We start from the raw sequence: 6,000 nt of genomic DNA, 5'->3' as shown, positions 1-6,000 counted from the left end.
TGCCACATCCACGTGGGTCTGCACCCCTCAGCGCGGTGATGCTGGCCGGGCGGCAGTGGGCTGCCCCAAACCCTGCCGGCTGCCAGAGGAACACTGAACTGAATCAAATCAACTCAGTGGAGCAATGCTGAGAGCTGAGGTCAAATCAAATTACTACAGCAATTTCTGGAAATGATGGCTTTGAAAAGCCAGGGGGTTAAGCTGAGCATAATCATGTGGCTTGTCCCAGGTACGCGTATGAATAAAAAGGAGTTGTGGATCACTTCCTGCAGAGGAGCAGAGGGAAAGGCTGGAGCTACTGCCCTGGCCCTTGCTAAGCTTTAAACAAGTGAAAGATCTTCAGGGGATACTTTCTGTGCTGGATTTCAGCCCTTTTTTCCCTGCTTGGGAGCCAGCTATGAATATACCACCTCTTCAAGTGGTTTCTGAGCTACTTCCATGTGCTTGTGCATAAATAATGCTTTTAAAATACTCACCCTTAGCAGGTGACCTCGCTGACAGCACTCGCTGCTGCTTTATGCTGCTTTTCAGGTTTGTAAAAGGTGGTTGAGGAAAATCAGTTGTGTCTCAGGCAGAAAACTCCTGAGGATGCCTGGAGCTGGGCTGCCCCATGCCGTCGCAGCCAGGAGATCTGTGCTGAGAGCGTTTGGCATTGCACGCGGCAATAATTGCTGCTGGGGGCCATGGTCTGGGAAGGAGGCTGAGGCTCCTGGCAGCAGCACTTGTAGTTGTAGCAACGCATTTAGGTAGTACGAGGTGTTAGGAAAAGGATGTGCGATGCCACCTCACATGCCTTCAGCTCTGGTGGGAGCAGGGCGGGTCACAAAGAGCCTGCCACCCCTTGCTTGCCACTGTTGCAATTTAAAAACAATAAATAAATAAGAATGGCTGTGTCATTATAGTAAATGAAGACACAGGTTAAGCCAAAGCAGTGGGGAATAATTATTTCCTATCCTTCTAAGCCCAAAAGCGCATGGAAGTGGAGGGGAAGTTGCTGCGGGCAGGAGCAGGGGAGACCAGCCCAGCTCCCCGCCAGCCCCACGCAGGGGCTGATCCCCCTGGGCACGGAGTGTGTCCTGCACCAACGACACCGGCACAGGACCAAGCGATGGCGAGCGTGAAGGAGGAGCAGTCACCAGACTTGGTGCAACCACAAGAGCTGCAACCACATGCAGAAGGGAGCAAAGGATGCGGCTGGGAGCATAGGGATGGGGAAAGGAGCCAAAATATCCCAGACAGGTGCACAGAGACCCCCGGGGGCATCCCCGGCAAGGAGCCCTCCCAGCACCAGTCCCTGTAGAAGGATAGCCCAAGGCCTGCCGAGATGCAATTAAATGGCCTCAAACCTGCTGAGAGTGTCCGTTGGGGTGACAGATCACAGCCTCAAGCTGCTGCTGACATCAGCCACAACTCTGCCAGCCTGGAGGCCAGTAAAAATTACCTTTTCTTCACTTTCCAAACGAAAAAGTTGCTTTATTAAATTACCAGTCTGTGAAAACGGGATATTATGTTCCTCTCAAGGAGACACACACATAAAATTTGGGCTAATTTTGACAAGAGCCCTTCAGCGAGTGTAAATCACACGTAGGTTAGTTAACCTCTCTTGTCGAGCGACTCTGAAAGTTAAAGCTTCCCCTCGTCCTGAGGGTGTTTTACTAAACTTGTAATGAATCCAGGTATGCAATTGTCTTTTTTTGGTACAGGTCCAAAGCTGAGCGACAGCTTCACTGCCCGGAACCCTTTGCCATCGGTACAGGACATCGCTCGCTGCTCACCTTGTTTTCTCCTCAAATATCAATAAACAAATGAAAAAAGAGAAATCACAGAATGGAATGAGAATTTTATCAGCCACGGCAAGCGATGCCATTTTTTTGATGCGCATTCAAAAAAGCTAATTAGGCATCCGCTGATGCTTTTCCATTTCTCACGTAGAGGGGATGGGATGCTGGATATGGGCTCCAGCGGCAACAGGGGCCAAGCAGCAGGGAGGGAGGGAGGAAGGGTCACAGCAGCACCAGGCACATGCCAGGATACCAGGACACCGTCGCCAGAACCAAAACATCACAAAGAACTCAGAAATCCCCAGAAAACTCAGAAATCCCCCAAAGTGGCCTCAACTCCCTCGTTTACATCTGCGATAGCAATGACACTGAAAGCTCACAGGACTGAGAGACATGGGCGCAGCCCTATCTCGGATGGGATATTCCCCTCCTGTCCCCATGCCTGGTACAACCTGCACAGCTTATCCCTACTGAGATATTGAGGCACTAGAGATTAAATGCTTTGCAGGCTCCTCAGGAGCTATTTTAATTCAAAGCATAATTATTTGAAATAGCAATTATGTGCTTGGCGAGACTCAGACACAGACGTCTCCAAAATCCCGTCTGCAGGGGAGGTTCGTTATCGTGCTTGGCATCCACCACCACCCTGACACCAGCAGGAATTTGGGTCCCTCTGGGGCCTTTGCTCCCTTCTGTCCCCATCAGGTTTGAGCCTGACTCTGCTCACCTTCACCCCAAAGGATGCTGCCATCTCTGGGGCAGCATTTTCCCCTGGGAAGCTTCACTAGGCACGGAGGAACACCTCGCTGCTCCTCAGCTCCATCTGCAGCATTTAACCCATAAAATCACAGTGGTACCAGAAAAAAAAATAGTTATGAGCTTAAGCATGTTTTGTTTATGTCTTAAATCTGCAATGTAAAATACCACTGCTTTTAAGCTCCCTTGTAGTAACATTTGTCCCCCTCTACTCCCTGCCTCTGGAGAAATACAGATAGAATGGGGAGAAAATTCCCCCAGCTTCCTACAACCAGAATCAGTAAAAGCAGGGATGTGGTGTTAACACACAGATATTACCAGCTACTGAAATGTCTTCTCAGATTGACTAAAAATAAAAGCTAATTCCTCCAGTCTCGCTAAAGATGGGCTGTTAACAGGAGGGAGAGGATGAGCGCCCACCCTGGATACGGACAGCTTCTTGGTAAGGCTGGAAACGGCCTCTTGCACCACATACAGACCGTCCAAGTACCTCTGTGATACGTTAGATAAATGATGGGATATGTCCTTGAAAATAGACTGTCAAGGAAAGCCGTACGACAAAGCTGTTAGCAATAGAGTTATGAGAAAAGGGGGAATTTGTAGTCAGAGAAAGATAACCTTGCAAATATAGTGTATGCCTGTCGTGAAAAGAACATAAACAAAGTGCTCTCTGTTCCCCTGCCTATTCATCCCTTTCAAACATTCCAAGGTTTCCCACAAGCTGTGCAAGGATCATATTTTATCTGCTGCTTCCCAGGTTCAGCTGAGGTTTCGGTAGGAGCCTGCTGAACTGCCACTGCCTGCAATTAACACTTGCAACTATTTTTATAGTGGGATCCAGGCTGGGTGTTTGAAAGTCCCTGGATAGAGGCTCCGATGTGCACTGCGGCGAGTGCAGTGCTGGAAAGCAGATCACCCTGGCTCCACAGGCTTCTCCCTGCCTTTCACCCTCCTGATTCTCACCAAAACCTAAAGAGCTGCAGAGCAACACGGATGGATATGTGGGTAAAACCAAATCAGGGCTCAGCTATTCCCTTTCTCCGCAAGTCTTTGGTCTCAGCCTAATCCTAAGGCACCGCTCTGCTTGGAACCATAAATCAGAGCTCAGCGTGGTCCTTGCACCCCGCTGCGGGTACAGCCAAGTCTGCTTCTGCCCTCTGAATGTCATCACCAGAACACAGCAGCCTGTGACTTCAAGTGTCCTGAGGGTAGAAACTTGTCCAAAAAAGCTTCCAAGGTGTTATTTGTGCTGCAAAGGAGGCAGCGCAGAAATGGAGGGGCTGGAGCCAAAGGGCTCTGCAGCGAGCTGGGAGATGGAAGGGCTTTGGGATGTGCTGGCTGTGGGCCTGCCCAGTAGGGGATAAATGCTTTGGGGAGCAGAAGGAGGCTGTGTAGAAGAAAGCTGAGGAAGGCTATGAGAAGCTATCTGAGGGTCAAGGTCCTGACTGATTTTGTAGCTGAGTAAAAGCTTCATTGAGCTCTACAGCCTTACTCTGAGTCTCTGTAGCCCAGGAGATGCTGCTCACTACAGAGGATCTTGTCCTCTTGTGACAAGTCCAGCTTTGTGTCGTCTGACATAAAAGATACTTTCTATAAACAGAAACCACAGTCTGTACTTCAAAGCTCTTGAAATCTGGGGTTGAATGCTCCTTTGGCACCCCAAGATTATCTCTGCTGGTACCAGAAGTCTGTTGGTGTTACCCAGGCTATGAAGAGCATGAAAGCTATGGTGATGGTTGGTGTTATTGCTCAGGGTGAGGATGAGAAGCACAGTATTTTATTAGCTAATTCCTGAAATGAACCAAGTGTAGGTGTCAGATTGTCTTACAGGTCACTTCATAGCCACGACAATGACATTTTTTGCCTCTTCCTTTACTGCTGGCTCTGCAGAGCCAGTGATCACCCACCCCATCCCAAAGGGCACTTGCTGGAAACCCACAGTCCTCCTAACAGATGTAAGGCAAGGAGCTTTCGGTATAGTTTTTTTGTGAATAAACGCAAGAGAAGTTGCTTTGCCAGTGGAAAGAGTCAGAATCAGAGCCCCACAGGATGAGAAGGTCTTGGGGCTGCTGCAGACATCATTGTCCCACGGGACAGCCACAGGCACTGACCTCCAACAAGTTTAATTTGGGGGGGAAAGGGGCTATTTTTGTATTTGCAGCAGAATTTCACCCCACTTTGGTGTCAAGAAGGGTCTTGCTCTCCTCCCTCAGCAGCTTTATTCCCTTGAAGCCACAATGCTATTCTGCTTTTTAAGCTGCTTGGAGAATGCGGATAATTAGTAACGAGGCACACGTGCTAAGAACATGCAATTATAACCATTGTGTTATAATTTACGTCTTATCCTTCTGTTCAAAGTAATTAATATAGTAAAAGATTATTTATACCTAAGTGCCTAGAAAGCAGAGTTAGCCTCACAGCAGCTGTGACACCCAGTTAAATGACTGTGCCCTAAAGAGGACGGAGGCTGAAAACCCAGCGAACAAGGAAAGGCAGGTTTTGAAGGAATTCTTGGTTGAACAGAAACTGATGTTTTGGAAAGTCTTCTCTTCTGGGCACTTTAATGCAGGGGAAAGTGCTGCTGAAGAGCCGGGGGCAGCTGACTGGTCCCCGCTCTGCCCGCACAGGGCTTTCCTCTGCTCCCACTGCATCTCTTCTTCTGGGCAGGAGCTGCTCGTGACCTGCGGGATGGGTCCCTTGACCTTCTCAAGGCTTTGGGCAATAGAATGTTGAGATTTATTAAAGAATAACTTAGACACCTCGTTTCCCATCTGGAAGCCACTGTGCCTTTTCTCTTGGCCACAAACCTGGAGCAAGCAAGGCTCATCCGCGTGCCTCCAGCAGCCACCAGCCTCTGGGGTAGAGCAGAGCGTGGGGCCGCTGGGACAGGGGACTCCAGCCGGCCACCAGTGCCACTTGGAAAGGAAAATGAGACCAGAGCTCAGCTCTGAATACGCTCATGCCTGTGCAACAGTTCGAGCAAATTAGCATGAACTAATTTCTTTTCTGAGGATGTGCAAGCAGTTGAGACCCCACAGTTTAATGAGTTTTCGCTCCTCAGCTTTGTCCTGCAGGTGGACCCCACCAGCACAGCATCAGTCTGACTGGTACACCAGAATCACTGCAAACTCCTAGCCAGTCACAGAAATAGGGAATTATTAACCCTCGGCATCTCAGGAAGGTTGCACCGTGTCCAGGGAGCTTTGGAATCAAGTTTTCTTGCCTTGCCCCCGCTGTTTCTGGAGCTGTAAGACCGAGACCGAAGGCAGCAGGAAAGAACATGGTCTGTCTCCTTCCAAGACCCCCTCAGTGGCTGCTCAAAGGCGGATTTTGTTTGCCTTGGCTCTCTGTTTCCATGGCAATTTCTTTGGGAGCACCACTGCAGAGGGAGCATCCAACATGGGATGTACCTGGAAAGAACATGGACAGCAGGGACGGACATGGGGTGAGACAGTGCTGCTGC

Source organism: Cuculus canorus, chromosome 10 (assembly GCF_017976375.1).
Source record: "Cuculus canorus isolate bCucCan1 chromosome 10, bCucCan1.pri, whole genome shotgun sequence".
Taxonomy (NCBI): Eukaryota; Metazoa; Chordata; class Aves; order Cuculiformes; family Cuculidae; genus Cuculus; species Cuculus canorus.
The sequence above is the reverse complement of the archived record's forward strand: the minus strand, read 5'-3'. Positions refer to the sequence as shown.